We start from the raw sequence: 19,784 nt of genomic DNA, 5'->3' as shown, positions 1-19,784 counted from the left end.
TATGAATGATATGGAGTCCGCAGCTCGTGGTCGTGCGGTAGCGTTCTCGCTTCCCACGCCCGGGTTCACGGGTTCGATTCCCGGCGGGGTCAGGGATTTTCTCTGCCTCGTGATGACTGGGTGTTGTGTGATGTCCTTAGGTTAGTTAGGTTTAAGTAGTTCTAAGTTCTAGGGGACTGATGACCATAGATGTTAAGTCCCATAGTGGTCAGAGCCTTTGAATGATATAGACAGATGCTGTACTTAGGGAATGTAATGGATACTGTTGTACACTATCTGATCACATGTATTTGGAAATCCCTACGTAAAGCGAAATGAAACACTAGATGAGACGAGAGCCCGGTCCACCAGTAAAAAGATGGTGGGGAGTATTTTGTTGCCAGTAGAGAAGCGGTAACAGCAGAAGTTGTCGGTCGTGAGGGCTCACTGGTTTCGAACCGTAGATCAGTTGGAAGACATCAAGGACATTACAACTTTTCTAAGAAGCCCACTATCTCACTAGGGGCAAGATAGATACTGCCTACAGGAAAGACCTTAGGAGAAAAGAGAACCACTTGTACGAATATCAAGATCTCAGATGGAAACCCTGATCTAAGCAAGGAAGAGAAAGCAGAAAGGTGGAAGGAGTATATACAGCCACTATAAAAGGGCGATGTACTTGAGGACAATATTATGGAAATGGAAGAGGATGTAGATGAAGATGAAATGGGAGATACGATACTGCGTGAAGAGTTTGACAGAGCACGGAAAGACCTGAGTCGAAACAAGGCCCCTGGAGTAGACAACATTCCATTAGAACTACTGACGGCCTTGGGAGAGCCAGTCCTCACAAAACTCCACCATCTTGTGAGCATGATGTATGAGACAGGTGAAATACCCTCAGACTTCAAGAAGAATATAATAATTCCAATCCCAAAGAAAGCAGGTGTTGACAGATGTGAAAATTACCGGACTATCAGTTTAATAAGTCACAGCTGTAAAATACTACGCGAATTCTTTAGAGACGAATAGAAAAACTGGTATAAGCTGACCTCGGGGAAGATCAGTTTGGATTCCGTAGAAATGTTGGAACACGTGAGGCAACACTGACCTTACGACCTACCTTAGAAGAAACATTAAGAAAAGGCAAACCTACGTTTCTAGCATTTGTAGACTTAGAGAAAGCTGTTTAAAATGTTGACTGTAATACTCTCTTTCCAATTCTAAAGGTGGCAGGGGTAAAATACAGGGAGCGAAAGGCTATTTACAATTTGTAAAGAAACCAGATGCCAGTTATAAGAGTCGATGGGCATGAAAGGGAAGGAGTGGTTTGGAATGGAGTGAGACAGGTCTGTAGCCTCTCCCCGATGTTATTCAATCTGTTTACTGAGCAAGCAGTAAAGGAAACAAAATAAAAATTCGGCGTAGGTATTAAAATCCATGGAGAAGAAATAAAACTGTGAGGTTCGCCAATGTCATTGTAATTCTGTCAGAGACAGCAAAGGACTTGGAAGAGCAGTTGAATGGAATGGATGGCGTCTTGAAGGGAGGATATAAGATGAACATCAACGAAAGCAAAACAAGGATAATGGAATGTACTCGAATTAAGTCGGGTGATGCTGAGGGAATTATATTAGGAAATGAGACACTTAAAGTAATAAAGGAGTTTTGCTATTTGGGGAGCAAAATAACTGATGATGGTCGAAGTAGAGAGGGTGTAAAATGTAGACTGGCAATGGCAATGAAAGCGTTTCTGAAGAAGAGAAATTGGTTAACATCGAGTGTAGATTTAAGTGTCAGGAAGTCGTTTCTGAAAGTATTTGTGTGGAGTGTAGCCATGTGTGGAAGTGAAACGTGGACGATAAATAGTTTGGTCAAGGAGAGAATAGAAGCTTTCGAAATGTGGTGCTACAGAAGAATGCTGAAGATTAGATGGGTAGATCACATAACTAACGAGGAGGTATTTAATAGAATTGGGGAGAAGAGGGGATTGTGGCACAACCAGAAAAGAAGATGTGACTGGTTGACAGGACATGTTCTGAGGCATCAAGGGATCACCAATTTAGTATTGGAGGGCAGCGTGGACGCTAAAAATCGTAGAGGGAGACCGAGAGATGAATAGACTAAGCAGATTCAGAAGGTTGCAGTAGGTACTGGGAGATGGAGAAGCTTGCACAGGATAGAGCAGCATGGAGAGCTGCATCAAAGCAGTCTCAGGATTGAAGACCACAACAACAATAACAAGGCTGCCCATGCCGTCTGCTGGTGGTGAGACTGTGAAGAGGAAACGTGAGGGAAAAACCACAGCTGAAGAAAGACCACGCAGACCTCATGTACTGAGTGACAGGGCGGTCGATCATTGCGGAAGGCGATTGTAAAATTTTGTCAGTTTATATGAAATGAAAGCAGTAGTAGGAGCTAATTTACACAAAGGTACCCTGAAGTGATCGATATCCACTGTTGCTGAAGGCTTCCTAACGTGTACTACGCTTGATTACCACAAACATGTCGGAGTAAAACGGGCATGAGAGAAAATATCATAGTTCAGAAAGCTGTACGTGTGAATTTGTCTGTGTGGAATGAGGTGGAGCGTTGTCGCGCAGCAAATCGCACCCTTTCACAGCTGCTGCAACGCTTCTTATTGACAATTCTCGAAAGGTAGTCAGTTTATTTCGGTAGTATGCCTACGTGAGAGACTCATGTGAGCACAATCTGTTAACACTTCGTCTTGGGAGTCAATAAAATCACTGAAAATCATCTTCCCAATAATTTTTCAGTCTTTGCCTTTTATCCTCGCCTTTTACGGCGGTGATGAATCTATAGATTTCCACTGTTTGCTTTGTTCCTTTGAATCTGGGCCATAGCGGTGTATCCCACACTCGTTCATCCCAATTAGGCAGAGAATTAAGTCTTATGGATCAACCCAACACCGCTGCAAAGTTTATATTGCTGTCTCGGTTCGGTGAGCTTCTTGAATGGGAGTAAGCTGCGACAGAACACAGTGGAAGGCGACCTGTGTCGTGTACAAACTGTCGCGCAAGATATGTGTTAATGACCTATGTTGATGTTCATATTTTCGATCTCGCTTCGATTCTGATACGTTGGTCTTCGGACAATAGGAACTATATCTATGATTTCCTGCTCTTACAGAGAGTTGGTCTGCCACTTGGTCTTTCAGGCTTGTTTGACAACAATGGAAAGGTATTCTTTCTCTTCGTGGTCATTACGAGATGTGTATGTGGGAGAATGTAGTCTGTTATCCGACTCTTCCTGGAAAGTGCTGTTTCTAAGTTTCAATAGTAAAGCTCTGCATGATGCACGATGCCTCTCTTGTACTGTATGCCCGCTCCATTCTCTCTGTCTTATGTCACTCCTACGTCGTAACAACAATACCCCAGAATCGGTTGAAAAACTGCCTTATAAGCCACTTCCTTCGTAGATGACCGACATGTTCTTACTATTCTTCCTGTGAATCTCAGTCTGCCGTTTGCTTCTTCTACTATTTGTTTTATTTGGTCGTTCCATTTAAGGTCACTCTAGATAATTACTGCTATATATTTTACAGTAGGTACTGTTTCCAGAAACTTGTCATCAGTAGTGTAGTTGTACAGTAGTGGATTTCTTTTTGTGTGTACGCGCAAAATGTTACATATATTTACGTTCAGGGTTAACTGCCAGTTCCTGCACCATTCATCAGTCCTCTGCAGGTCATTCTGCAAATAGATATTGTCACTTGGCATTGGTACTTCGTTATAGACTACTGATTCATTTGTAAACACTATTAAAGAACTTCCGACGGTTTCTGCTACATCATTTATACACACTGTAATTAATAACTGTGTTATCACACTTCCTCGGGCTATTCCGAAATTACCTTTACATCTGTCGATTTTATTCCGTTAATAGTGGGGTACTGAGTTCTATCTGCAAGGAGGTATTGAATCTAATCACACATCTGCTCCGATACTCGATAAGCATGTATTTTTGTCACTCAATGCCTCGCCGAAGTCAAGGAACACGGCATCGGTATTTTCGTTCTCCAAAAACGTCACTATTAGAATCTTGAGCGTAAAACGTATTCCATAAGTCTGCAAAAATTTGACTTCAGTGATAATGGCATACAATTATGTACATCTGTCCCCCGGCCCTTCTTGAAAACGGGAATGACCCGAGCTTTTTATCCAGTTACTAGGTACGCTTCACTGTTCCAGCGATCTACGACGAAGTGCTGATAGAAGGGGAGCAAATTCTTCCACATAACCAATAGATTACATCGAAAAACCCAACAATTGTCCCCCAATCTGAAGTGCCTTCTGCTCAAACTGAGTACATTTAAATGATTTTATTTTCAAGAAGTATCATGCCCTCCGTACCCTGGGAAAATAATGGAAACCGATCTCAACCACATTCGAGGTTCTAAAATGGTCATAAAGTGGAAAACTGTGGATGGTCAGACGAAGATGATTCAGTCTGATAAGAACAAATTAAAACTGTGTGAAAATTGAACACACTCGTTCAACATTCCTGGTTGGTTTAACACATTGAACTAATTCTGTCTGAATAACTGCAGGTAGCTATAATGGTAAGCTGAACTTATTTTTTGTAAGAATTCATACGTTTACGTTCAAACTGTTGTTTATACGTTTAAACGCAAATAATTTTTTTTTCAGGTGTTATTTCTTTGAATAATTATCCTATGGAAAGTAAGTTAGTCGAAATTTTGATGAAATAAAATATTTCTCCCTAAAAATTGCCATGTCCTGCCTAAGTAGCCCAGTTCGTATCAAGCTATGGCAACTCATCCCTAGGGGTATGGCAACTAACACTGGGTGCTGGATTTGTTGACATTGTTGCAGATTTTAGCAAAAGTGTATCCGAGGTTACCTACATACGTATTTAATTAATTCATCCAACGTGATTCTGTAGTCAGAAAGTTAAGCTATAAGCGGTATTCAGCAGAAGCTCCCCATGTGTGCATAAAGACATAGAAAAATAAAAAATCGAAATGTATGTCAACGAACCCTGGTCTGACCTATATTTATTTTTTCGAGATGGTAATTAAAACTGAATGGCAAACTCTCCAGAACAAATATACTCCCACCTCCACAACGCCAAATCTCTGCCTACTGTCCTGGCGGCACGCCACGCCACCCAGCACGTAGCCCACGTGTCTCTCGGCGAAGGTACGGTTGCGCCTGGCGGAAGCCCGCAGCAACGCCGGCGCAGTGCGACCTCAAAGGCCTCGGTCACAGGCGCTCAAAATCACGTACTTTAATCATCGACTGTTTGATATCCATTATCGCAAATAATAATTATTTCATGCTAATATCGCACATCAAACGCCAGTGTTTTTGTTCCCATCATAAACGTTAAATGAGATGAAACGTAACCACAAAATTACTCGGCGCAGCGACCGTCGACAGAGTGACGAGCGGGACCATTACTTTCGCCGTATAAATCAGGCAGGCCTCTTTTTTTTTCACTGCACTGTTGTCGCAGGCACGGCGGCAAGTTTATTTGCTAGAGCGGGTGCTCGCACCGCTGACGCTATAATCAGCTCCTATTTACACTGCCGTGTGGCCGGATTAGAGAATTTTACTGCCGCCGGTCGGATGTGGGCCTACAGTGCTCACGTACTTGCTCTTTTTTCCCCTATTTATAACTTTTTTGGCGTAATTTCAGCATCAGTTACCATTTCGTTGTCAACGCGATCTGCAGTCTGCGTTTACGACACGACCCATGTAGCTACACTATCGGTGGATGAGTATTATCATCGTAATCGGCATCTCATTTGCTCTCCCTGAAAACTGCCTTCCCCATACATCAATTACGAACCTACACGTTCCGCATATTGGTTTCAATCGTCGATTCATCAAGCTCGGTGTTTCCCATCGTGCAGAATAATCTGCCGACAAATGAATCGAGTCAAAGTTCGCCTGGAGGAAGACCAGTAGTTATTAAATACTAATTTTACAATCGATTGGACATCATTACCGTAGTTTGTTTTGTGCTGACACCTGCCTGGGAAAAACCTGAAATTCGCTCAATTATATAAAACAGTTAATGTTACCAAATAAAAAGAGAAGACCTACATCCTATCTCAACCTTTCATTTTTAGGATTTTCTCTCCGTAGACGTTTAAGGTGGATATTTCACGGTGAGAACGGCAAACTGCTATTTATATTTTTAGGGGAATATAGAAAAGTGTAATTCACGGAAGACGTATCTTACAAAACCCTGTTTGACAAATTTTTGGGATTGATTCGTTAGTCTGGAATACTAAGCCAGTTGGGTTATTAGAAAACAGATAAAAGATTGAAAGAGCTCCACCATTTTTTACGATTTACTGACTCAGAAGCAAAGTGTCGACGGAAAGCTCAACGAACTACAGATGGAAACGTCAGGAGAACGACAGTGTATGTTCCAGAGAGACGTACTCACAATATTTCACAGGCTCACCATCCAAAAGCAGTCGACAATTATTAGTTCCTCCAATAGAGACGGTTTCTGATAATAGGTATTCGGGCAACCCCTGTGTAATGCGCAAGTGTCAAGACGTCAGGAGAAGCTGGCGCGTCAGTATAAAAGAAGGCAGTTACTTCTGTAAAATATCTGGAAGTATGCGTACGGAACGATTTGCAGTGGAATGATCACATCAAATTAATTGTTGGTAAGGTGGGTGCCAGGTTAAGATTCATTGGGAGAGTCCTTAGAAAATCTAATCCATCAACAAAGGAGGTGGCTCACAAAACACTCGGTCGACCTATACTTGAGTATTGCTGATCAGTGTGGGATCCGTACCAGGTCGGGTTGACAGAGGAGATAGAGAAGATCCAAAAAAGAGCGGCGCGTTTCGTCACAGTGTTATTTGGTAAGCGTGATAGAGTTACAGAGATGTTTAGCAAACTCAAGTGGCAGACTCTGCAAGAGAAGCGCTATGCATCGCGGTGTAGCTTACTGTCCAGGTTTCGACAGGGTGCGTTTCTGGATGAGGTATCGAATATATTTCTTTCCCCTACTTATACCTCCCAAGGAGATCACGAATGTAAAATAGAGAGATTCGAGCGCGCACGGAGGCTTTCCGGCAGTCGTTCTTCCCGCGAACCATACGCGACTGGAACGGGAAGGGGAGGTAATGACAATGGCACGTAAAGTGACCTCCGCCACACACCGTTGGGTGGCTTGCGGAGTATAAATGTAGATGTATCGTGTCGCAAGCCGAGCAGCAGTTACAGCCAAATGAGTCGGGCAGGAGGGTTCAGTGACATCGAACGTCGACTAGTCATTGCGTGTAGCAGGAGTAACAAGTCCTTCAGGGATATTTCAGCAATTCTAAGGCGGCCCAACTCGATTTTTAGCAATGTGATTGTGAAGCGAAAAAGCGGAAGTACAACCGAAACTAAGCCAGGCCCAGGTAGACCTGCTATGCTGCACAGGGACTATCGAGCACTGCGGAGGGTAGTTGTGCATCGCATAAAAGTGAAAGGATGCCCTCGTCAGCTCCAAAACTCTACCAACTCTTCAGCTAGCACAATCATGGTCGATACGAAGTTTAGAAGAATGGGGTACAATAATCGATCAGGTCCTCGTAAGCCACATGTTTCTGCTGTCAACGCTAAACGATGCTTGAAGTGGTGTAAAAAGTGACACCGCTGCACAGTGGATGGCTGGAAATGTGTATTTTGGAGTTATCGTGTATGTACCCTTTGCATGCCCAGTGCAAGTTTAGAGGTTGTCCTGCGAATTCCTGGAGAACGTTACCTGGCTTCATGTGCAGTGCCAAGAGTGAAGTACTGAGGAGGTGATGTTAGGGTGTGGGAACATAGATCTTGGTTTGAAATGTTGTCCATTTACTGCAGTTTAGAAAAGGCTAAATGCAGAAACATGTGAACACATCTTCAAGCGTTGGACACTACGAATAATAGAGGACGGGTTCGCAGACGACTGTCTGCAACATCTTGATAACGCTCCATGTCATAAAGCAGCATCTGTGAGGCAAGATTTATTGGCCAGTAAAATTCCTGCAATGGACTGCACTTCGAAATTTACGATCTGAACCCAAAGATATACCTTTGGAATGAGTCAGAACATCGACTTCCCTCCACACCCCACCGTCCAATATCACTACCTTCACTTGTTTCCACTGTTGAGGAAGAATGGGGTGCCATTCCTCCAAAGACATCCGGACACCTAATTAAAATGTTCAAATGTGTATGAATTCCTAAGGGACCAAACTGCTGAGGTCATCGGTCCCTACTCTTACACACTACTTAAACTAAGTTATGCTAAGGACAACACACACACCCATGCCCGAGGGAGGACTCGAACCTCTGGCGGGAGGGGCCACGCAGTCCGTGACATGGCGCCTCAAACCGCGCGACCACTCCGCGCGGCAACACCTAATTACAGAAGACCTCAGCAAAGTTCGTCATAAAGCTGTTGAGCGAGGTGACGCACGTTTAGCACACTAGACTCGCATTTGGGAGGGCGACGGTTTATATCTGCGTCCGACTATTAGGATATAGTTTTCTGTGATTTACCTAAATCGCTACATGCAAATGCCGGCATGGTAACTTTCAATGTGCACGGCCGGTTTCCTTCCACATACCTGAAAATTTTGCGACTTCTATTCCTTCTTTAATGACCTCGATGTAGAAGAGGCGTTGAGCCCTTACCTTCCTTCGTCAGAAAAGCGAAGGGAGAATGCACTTCATACTGATGTCCATTAATAGGTGTCCGGATTCTTTTCATCAGGTAACGTACATCGTCTAAAGAGCACAACGCTAATATGTGAGAAATTCGGGATTCTACAGAACGGTACCAACCGTCTTTCTTCCCAGAAGCCTCTAGCGAGTGGAGGAAGAAAGAGGAAAGGATACTGATACATTCACAGTAACTATATCTAAATACATTAGATTGGTGCATAAGTTCGTAACGCTTTTATTTTGCATGTTGGTATTCCTGTTACTATGGGCTGTAATATCGATTGTCCCTTTTTATTTGTAGTGCACTGTTGCTATTTCAGTTTACATTCGTCATTTTGCCATTTAGGGATAGTGAGTGCTGCTGTGGACGCTAGAACATGGCGCGCCAAGTGGAGAAATCGGAACATTTCCGACAACGTCATCTACATCTACATTTACGTGATTACCTTGCTATTCACAACAAAGTTCCAGGCAGACGGTTCAGTGAAACATCTTCCAGCTATCTGCCGTTCCACTCTCGAGCGGCGCGCGAGAAAACCGAGCACATAAATTTTTCAGTGCGAGCCCTGATTTCTCATATTTTATCGTGATGATCATTTCTCCCTACGTCGGTCGGTGCCAACAGAATGTTTTCGCAATCGGAGGAGAAAACTGGAGATTGAAATTTGATGAGAAGATCCCTTCGCAACATAAAACGCCTTTGTTTTAATGATTGCCGCTCCAATTCACGAATCAAGTCTTTGGCACTATCTCCACCATTCCGCAATAATACGAGCTGCCCTTCTTTGAATTTTTTAGATGTCATTCGTCAGTTCCATCTGATGCGGGTCCCTCACCGCACAGCAACAATCCAGAATAGGGCGGACAAGTGTGGTGTAAGCAGTATCTTTAGTAGACCTGTTGCACCTTTCAAGTGGTCCGCCAATGAATCGCAGTCTTTGGTTTGCTCTGTTCACAACATTATCTATGTGATCGTTCCAGTTTAGGTTACCTGTAATTGCAAGCCCTAAGTAATTAGTTAATTTAGAGCCTTTAGATTTGTGCGACTTATCGCGTAATCGAAATTTAGCGGATTTCTTTTAGTTCAAATGTGTGTGATATCTTATGGGACATAACTGCTAAGCTGACACACTACTTAACCTAAATTACCCTATGGACAAACACACACACCCATGCCCGAGGGAGGACTCGAACCTCCGCCGGGACTAGCCGCACAGTCCATGACTGCAGCGCCTGAGACCGCTCGGCTAATCCCGCGCGGCTTTCTTCTAGTACTCATGTGTATAACATCTGTATTCAGGGTCAGTTGCCACTTTTCGCACCATATAGACATATTATTTAAATCATTTTGAAACTCATTTTGGTCATCTGATGACTTTACAAGACGATAAATGACAGAGTCATCTGCAAACAATGTAAGTGGGCTATTCAGATTGTCTCCAATGTCGTTAATATAGATCAGGAACAATAGAGGGCCTATAGCAGTTCCTTGGGGAACGCCGGATATTGTTGTTGTTGTTGTGGTCTCAGTCCTGAAACTGGTTTGATGCAGCTCCGCATACTACTCTGTCCTGTGCAAGCTTCTTCATCTCCCAGTACGTACTGCAGCCTACATCGTTGTGAATCTGCTTAGTGTATTCATCTCTTGGTCTCCCTCTACGATTTTTACCCTCCACGCTGTCCTCCAGTACTAAATTGGTGATCCCTTGATGCCTCAGAACATGTCCTACCAACCGAACCCTTCTTCTAGTCAAGTTGTGCCACAAACTCCTCTTCTCTCCAATTCTATTCAATACCTCCTCATTAGTTATGTGATGTACCCATCTAATCTTCAGCATTCTTCTGTAGTATCACATTTCGAAAGCTTCTATTCTCTTCTTGTCCAAACTATTTATAGTCCATGTTTCATTTCCATACATGGCTACACTCCATACAAATACTTTCAGAAACGACTTCCTGACACTTAAATCATTAATCGATGTTAACAAATTTCTTTACTTCAGAAACGCTTTCCTTGCCATTGCCGGTTTACATTTTATATCCTCTCTACTTTGACCGTCATCAGTTATTTTGCCCCCCAAATAGCAAAACTCCTTTACTACTTTAAGTGTCTCTTTTCCTACTATAATTCCCTCAGCATCACCCGACTTAATTCGACTACATTCCATTATCCTCGTTTTGCTTTTGTTGATGTTCATCTTATACCCTCCTTTCAAGACACTTCCGTTCAGCTGCTCTACCAAGTCCTTTGCTGTCTCTGACAGAATTACAATGTCATCGGCGAACCTCAAATTTTTATTTCTTGTCCATGGATTTTAATACCTACTCCGAATTTTTCTTTTGTTTCCTTTACTGCTTGCTCAATATACAGATTGAATAGCATCGGGGAAAGGCTACAACCCTGTCTCACTCCCTTCCCAACCACTGCTTCCCTTCCATGTCCCTCGACTCTTATAACTGCCATCTGCTTTCTGTACAAATTGTAAATAGTCTTTCGCTCCCTGTATTCTACCCCTGCCGCTTTCAGAATTTGAAAGAGGGTATTCTAGTCTACATTGTCAAAAGCTTTCTCTAAGTCTACAAATGCTAGAAACGTAGGTTTACCTTTCCTTAATCTTTCTTCTAAGATAAGCCGTAGGGTCATTATTGCCTCACGTGTTCCACCATTTCTACGGAATCCAAACTGATCTTCCCCGAGGTTGGATTCTACCACTTTTTCCATTCGCCTGTAAAGAATTAGCGTTAGTATTTTGCAGCTGTGAGTTATTAAACTGATAGTTCGGTAATTTTCACATCTGTGAACACCTTCTTTCTTTGGGATTGGAATTATTATATTCTTCTTGAAGTCTGAGGGAATTTCGTCTGTCTCACACATCTTGCTTACCAGATGGTAGAGTTTTGTCAGGACTTGCCCTCCCATGGGTGTCAGTAGTTCTAATGGAATTTTGTCTACTCTCGGGACCTTGTTTCGACTTATTTTTACTTATATTTTATTCGATGACTTTCCGTCTAATTACGACGAACTGTGGCCTTTATGACAAGAAATCACGGATCCAGTCGCACAACTGAGGCGATATTCCGTAGGTACGCTTGTGAAGAACGGTGTCGAAAGCCTTCCGGAAATCTAAAAATATAGAATCAATTCGACATCCACTGTCGATAGCACTCATTACGGCATGAGTGTAAAGAGCAAGTTGTGCTTCAGAAGAACATTTTCTGAATCCGTGATGACTATGTGTCACTAAACCGTTTTCTTCGAGGTAATTCGTATGTTCGAACGCAGTATATGTTCCAAAACCCTACTGCAGATCGACGTTAATGATATGAGCCTGTAATTCAGGGGACTGCTCCTGTTTCCCTTTATGGATATTGTTGTGACTTGAGCAATTTTCCAGTCGTTAGGTACGGATCTTTCCGTGAGCGAGCGGTTGTATGTAATTGATAAACGTGGAGCCATTGTATCAGCATATTCTGAAAGCAACGTGACTGATATAGAATCTGGACCGGAGGCCTTGCCTTCGTTAAGTGATTTAAGCTGCTTTGCTACACCGAGGTTATCTACTTCTATGTTTCTTATCTGGCTAGTTGTTCTTGATTGGAATTCAGGAATATTTACTTCGTCTTCTTTGGTGAACGAATTTCGGAAAACCGTTTTTATTACTTCCGCTCTAGTAGCATTGTCATCAGTGACTTCACTGTTGTTATCGCGCAGTGAAGGTATTGATTGCATCTTGCCACTGGTGTGCTTTATGTATGACCAGAATCTCTTTAGGTTTTCTGCCAGATTTCGAGACAGAATTTCATTGTGAAAATTATTAAAAACATCTCGCGTAGAAGCGCGCGCTGTATTTCGAGCTTCTGCAAAACTTTTGAAATCTTGGCGATTTTACATTCTTTTAAATTTCGCTCAAATTTCTTCGTTGCTTCTGCAAGAGAGATCTGACCAGTTTTGTGTACCTTGGGGATCCGTATAATCACTTATTAATTTATGTGGTATATGTCTCTCAATTGCTGCCGATACTATTTGAAATGATTCCACATCTTCTCTGAGCTTACATGATCAGATTGGAGGAAGTGGAGACTGTCTCTTGAAAAGGCCTTAAGAGCATTTTATCAGCTTTTTTAAATAGATTTACTTTGCGTTTCTTTTTGATTGTTATGGGTGTTACTGCATTCAGCCTAGCAGCAACTGCCTTGAGATCGCTAATCCCTGTATCCGCCATGATACTCCCCATTTGTCCAGGATTATTTGTTGCTAATAGGTGAAGTATGCTTTCGCAAACATTTTCGCTTCGAGTAGGCTCATGAACTAATTGTTCAAAATAATTTTCTGAGAAAGCATTCAGTACATTTTCGGATGACGTTTTATTCTCGTAGAGGAGTGACAGCAACGGAGACAGACAGAACCGCTTGCGCCGTGTATGGGGTTAATGCCACTGGACAGAGCACCGCAAGAAACTAGTTTTCTAGTTTTAAGGAGGATCATCTTTACATTAGTAACTCCACGTTCAGGAAGGTCTTCGGGGTTTGGTGAAGATCGTTTAAACGCACTAATCCACATCAGTGTAGTCGAGGACTGGCAAACGTGATGAACTGTGATCGTTCCTGCATCGTGCGACATTTGCACATAATGGTGAAGGTTCAGAAATCGTGTGTGTGGATACCGCGTGCTCTAAGCCAAAATCACACAAATCAGCGTATGGCCATACGTGCTCCTCTGCTTGGTCGTCAGCAATTGTCTCGGGAACAACACCGACCATTCCTATCCCACACCGTTACTTGTGACAATAAATACTAACACAAGGAAAAGAAAGTGTCGGTTGAGCTCAAACAAAGAAGCTACTCCCCGTACAAAGGCTTCCGCGCATCCACAATATATAATTTATGCATATGGTGGAACAGCGGCAGTTAGTTATTCTACAAATTGCTTCCCCGATGTGTAACCATCATTGCTCAACCTTATTGTCAATAGATGAGACGTCTTCAGACTCAATCCAAGAACACCGACCAGGAAGACTGCATGAAGGGATGCTACTCCACGATAAAACCCGTCCGCATTCCAATATACTGACGGAAAACGTCTTAACAGTGGTTTGATTGGGAATTCAATCTGTGCCCACCTTATTTAGCTGATCTTGGGCCTTCAGATTTTCACCTTCTCCTCTCTTTATCGAACAAGGAAGCTACTTACCAGATGTAAACGCGCTCCGAACATAGGTCGACGAGTACCTCACCTCAAAACCACGAGGTGTCAATAATTGCAAAAACGTAAAGTTACCTCATCGTTAGCAGACCGTTGTACATAGTGAAGGATAATATATTATATTTATGGCCGTCTATTTGCTTCTTTCTGTACAAGCCCTAAACTATCAGATCTTAAAATCATGATGCCCACAAGACATATTCGATGGCGGCAGCGTAATTGTCCCCCACTCTTCTTAGAACATACATTTACTCTACGAGTTTCTGCCAGAACTACGACCACTGTAATTCAATGATCCCCATTCAAATATTTGTTAGGTAGCTGGTGGAGTACAGAGGTAGATGTACATAGATTAATTTATTTATATAACTGTTGGAATAAGTTCCTATTTGTTAGAGCGTGTATATAATTCTTTATATAATTTTGAGAGATATCTTAATTCGTGTTCGCCAAGGTATTATTAAAGACCTTCCTTCTGGAATCCAGAACCACTCTAAAAGATAGACACGTTAGTAAAGTTCCCATGTAAACTAAATTTTGCTATGATTTAGTACACTGTATGACACTACAGCCAAGCCGACTGCACGTTGGTTGAAAGCACAAGACATACTGGTCAAATATTTCTCAGTTTCTCATGTATTATGAAGAATATCTTATTACTGCGTTATGTTTTACTATTTGAGCTATTTAACAAACGTACCAGTCGAGACGTCGAAGTTCTGTTATTTGTTTTGTATCTGTTGTCACTGTGGTATGCTTCAGTTGATTTCTATTACTTGCTGCAGTGTGTTGGGACGATGAAAGTATATGGTATTATTTGATTCAACCATAATGTTCGGCCTACTTAATCTGCTGGAAATAAGTAAAGAAAATGGATCCTTCTAACGAAATCAGTAGATCGAGAGTAAGTATCTAGAAATATACAGGGTGTTACAAAAAGGTACGGCCAAACTTTCAGGAAACATTCCTCACACACAAAGAAAGAAAATATGTTATGTGGACCTGTGACCGGAAACACTTACATTCCATGTTAGAGCTCATTTTATTACTTCTCTTCAAATCACATTAATCATGGAATGGAAACACACAGCAACAGAACGTACCAGCGTGACTTCTAACACTTTGTTACATGCATCCACCCTCCGTCGCATGGAACCCCTGATGCACTGATGCAGCCCTGGAAATGGCGTATTGTATCACAGCCGTCCACAATACGAGCACGAAGAGTCCCTACATTTGGTACTGGGGTTGCGTAGACAAGAGCTTTCAAATGCCCCCGTAAATGAAAGTCAAGAGGGTTGAGGTCAGGAGAGCGTAGAGACCATGGAATTGGTCTGCCTCTACCAATCCATCGGTCACCGAATCTGTTGTTGAGAAGCGTACCAACACTTCGTCTGAAATGTGCAGGAGCTCCATCGTGCATGAACCACATGTTGTGTCGTACTTGTAAAGGTACATGTTCTAGCAGCACAGGTAGAGTATCCCGTATGAAATCATGATAACGTGCTCCATTGAGCGTAGGTGGAAGAACAAACTAAAATGAGCTCTAACATGGAAATCAAGCGTTTCCGGACACATGTCCACATAATACCTTTCCCTTATTTGTGTGTGAGGAATGTTTCCTGCAAGTTTGGCCGTACCTTTTTGTAACACCCTGTATAGGAGATACGAAATTACAAAGTCAGTTTCACGTAACTGCAAAAACAAAGAGGGAGGGAGGGTATGATAGTAGGAATCAATAACTACCACACGTGGTCGATGGACATGGCATGTAATGAAATTTGGTTGTTACAAACTTTCCACTTGTACGTCGTAAGGACGACGTAAGAAGTGAAGAATGGGAATTAGAGTAAAATGGAAGCATTGGAGCAGGTCCAGATGCTAAAAATCATGACCTGCTGTTTGAGGATAAGGACGTGTCAGTTAGCAAAGAATTTTGAAAAGGCAGATGAAAGAGACGAAGAATATGAGAAAAATTAGAAGTAACTCATAACACTGCCCAACACAGATGAAAGAAGTATGAGTGTGCGGTTATCTTGATACATGCAAAAGAAGCATATATTATAACACTGAAATTTTGAATGTGAAAGAATAATACACAACTCAATAAGTTTGAAAACTTCCCATCTGGTTTATTGTAATATACGTGACTGAAATATAGACAGTGATTATCTCGAAGGAACGGAAAGAAGAACCAAATGGAAAAGTTTAACGTCACTATGATGATGTCCGCAGATGGTATTTGAGACTAACGATTTCGCCGACAGTAAAAGATGAGACTAAAGAGTAACAACTGTTTAGGCTTTCTAAATGGACCCTACCTTCCACCTTTGGAAAGTTTTACCATCCCCGTGTACTTATGGTGAAAACAAATTATGCCACTGTGGAGTCACCTATCCATGGAAAAGTGAAGAAATTTGTGTTCGGCTCTGGTTTCTTAATTTCCTTGATTGTACGAGTTACGCATATCCAGATGAGTTACGAGATTTTGGTGTATAATCTTGATATTAAAGAAAGACTCATCAGGAAGAATGAGATTGACCAAAAACATATTCAGATCCATCACAGATGAAACATCAGGATAAAATCGTTTCTACGCGCATGTGCTTGAAATCAGAGGTAGAGGCAGAGCACTGGGTAGTACACAACACAGAACGTTTATTATAGTGGATGTGTAATGCAGTAGTGATTTTAGCAAAACCAGTCGAAAGACTGATCACATTCAATAAAATATCCAGCGAGAAATTTGTATAACCGTAGAAACGACTGGTGTGTTCGAGTTAAAACTGTACACGAAGTAAAATGCAGCTGATACATTTCAGCTTCAAACGTTAATCGTGGTCCTCAGAAAAGAGAAAATTTCAGAAGGTGTAATAATTTTCGCAAACACCCGCTTATTTAACAGAAGGTTAGATGTATCGACATAAGAGATGAGTGCGGACCGCATTATTATTTATGCTGAAGCGGCACTAAGTTGGTATCTGAAATGCGGCTGTAGAAAAAAAAATAAAACAAGAAAAGCACGTTAGATGTGTTGATGGGAAGAGCACAATTAAATCAACCCCCGCTCCCCTCCTCAGTTTAATGTAGCAGTTATGTTCCTGCCCTTCCAGTCTCATTTCAGCCGCCACTGCACTCGAACATGCGTCTCGCCGTGCTCAGGGCTGATTGCTCGTGCTTGAATGCGCTACCTTATAATGCAGCCACGTGGACAGAAAGAGACATTCGGCCTTGCAATTGACGTAAAACCTTAAAACGCTCTTCGTAATCAAACGGTGGTGCGTAACTCATCCACCGGCCGCGGAGCAAGGATTAGCCCACTTATCACAAAAACCTTAATGTAAAACATGTAATCTCACTTTTCGGTGAACATAGATTATCTCGGCTAAGTGGCAGCGCAATTTTCCCCGTGCGCTCGCCAGGGCGCTTCCGCCTAATGGACTCAATTTCGTCAAAAAGATTGAATTAAGAGATAAGCGTGCGCCATGGTGGGTGCTTCCGTTAAGTGCACCTCTGCCGTGCCGCCTCCTCCGCTGCGCGCGCAGCGCAATTCCTGAGCTATGTCTTGCGAATGCTGTGTGCTCGCCGCCAAGGTCTCCAACACCACTGCAGGCAGAGTGAAGGTTGAAAATACCGCTTCAGTTGTAAGGTTATTTTTATTTTTCAAAACTTAAACCACGCTCTATTGTAGATGGTGGTACACTGCATCATATACTCGTCCATGGCGGCGCTCGGGGTCACAGCACGAAGTTATCACATCTAATGATCGGCATGTAAGAGCCTGAAACCAGTCGTGGTTTAAGTACTGAACAATTAAAGAAAACCTTACGACTCAAGCGGTATTTTTAGCCTCTACTATATTGTACAGTTGCGGATTTTCCTCCAGCAGGACTTTTTGTAGCTACAGGCACAGTTCAAACATAATATGACTGGTCAGTGGCATAGAAAACACCCTTATACTTTTCGGCTTCAGGAAGGCCATAGCCAGTAGAAAATTGTCGCTTGAGTGAACAATGATATTCTGAACATAAGGAACCTACGAATAGTACATCTTAGGGCTCTGTACCAGGCCTTTTATTCCTTTGTAGTTATAATTTGCCAGCAGAAGCTGCGTTTTTTTTTCAAATAATATAAGGTTTTCTTAAAGAACTCAGTGCACACACTTTTATAACTTGAACGAATACAGCACGCAGTAGCTTTCTACATAACTTTATTTTTATCAAGTCGTTATGGTGCACCCAAACGCTCTGCATGATTCCGCCTTATTCTTCATTTTTGTATAGTCTGCCAGACAGATAAGGGCTTTAGCTAAAAGCTTCAGTTAACGTACTTTTATTAGTTGAAGAAATACGGCAACTACTGTGGCCACTGCAGAGTTAAGACACGCCAAGCTCACACCCGTTCCCTGCAGTTCCCCGGCTTAAGCGCTCTGTTTCGTCCGTCTCATAGCTATGTTGTTAGTTACGCTGTTAGCAGTGCAGTAATTCAGCGTCAGCTGCACTTCGTCTTTCCGCGCGTTACCGCATCTTCAGTAATGATTTCAGTCTTCCACGGAAGAGTTCATTGACTCGTATTTGGTAGTAGAGAAATTCAGCAGCAAACACACAAGCACGTGAGCCAGCTGAAAATGTATGTTAATGCACTTTGTACATTTATCTGTAACTACCATTTGATATAGAAAACTTTTTTCCTCAAATAAATCGGAAACATTAAATGACACTTACCCAAAGAAAGAGTAAGCTTGAGGTCGCCGTAGCAGTATGGAAATTTGTGTGACCTATCACTCCTTTCCATGGTAGAACTTTGTCTATTTTAAAATAATACATTTCAAACAACCGTGCACGTTAACCTGCTGAAAATAAAGAGCAGCACATATTAGTTACTACAATACGTACGTTAAACTGTAACTATCATTTGAAATAGAGATGTTTTTTTTCGAAAATAAGACTCATGAAATGACACTTATCAAAAATATCGAGGATATTCGTAGCCGCCGCAATGGAATGTTAAATTAATTGACTTGTATCACCCAAACACAAATGCAGCTGAACCTGCTGAAAAAGAAGAAGAGGACAAGTTTGTTACTACACTTCGTACATTTCCCTGCAGTTGTACTAGGAAACAGTATATTTTTCTTCAGCAAACAACAAACATTAAAATAAAGTTACAAAAAGAAGAGAATGCTTGAAGTCGCCGCTGTAGTGAGGAAAATTGTGCGACTTGTAACTCCTTACCAGGTAGAACTTTGTCTATTTTACGCAACTTTTGGCAAACACACAAGCAGCTGAGCAAGCTGAAAAAGAAGAGGAGGACAATGATGTTACTACACTCCGCAAATTTGTCTGTAACTATCATTTGATATAAAAAACGTTTCTTCTCAAAGAGAAGGAAAACCTTTAACGACTTTACCTAAAGAAATACTAGGCTTGAGGTCGCCGCAGTAGTGTGGAAATATCAGTGACCTGTTGCTCCTTTTGAGGTAGAACTTTCTCTATCACACAATAATACATTTCAAACAATCGTGCACGTTAACCTGCTTAAAATAAAGAGCAGGACATGTTTGTTACTACAGTTCGTACATTAAACTGTAATTATCATTTGAAGTAGAAAAGTTTATTCTGAAAGTAACAAAAATTAAGACACTTATCAAAAAATGCGAGGAGATTCGTGGTCGTCGCAGTAATATGGAAATTTGAGTGACTTGTATTTCCTTTCCGATTAGAACTTTGTCTATATTAATGTAAACTTTTAACGAACACAAATGCAGGTGAACCTGTTGAAAGCGAAGAGGAATACTTGTTTGCTGCTCCATTTCCTAGATTTATCTGAAACTATCATCTGAAACAGAAAATTTTCTTCTGGAAACATAATCATTAAAATACCCTTATCTAAAGAAA

This window comes from Schistocerca cancellata, chromosome 6 (genome assembly GCF_023864275.1).
Source record: "Schistocerca cancellata isolate TAMUIC-IGC-003103 chromosome 6, iqSchCanc2.1, whole genome shotgun sequence".
Lineage (NCBI taxonomy): Eukaryota > Metazoa > Arthropoda > Insecta > Orthoptera > Acrididae > Schistocerca > Schistocerca cancellata.
Note: the sequence above shows the minus strand (reverse complement) of the source record.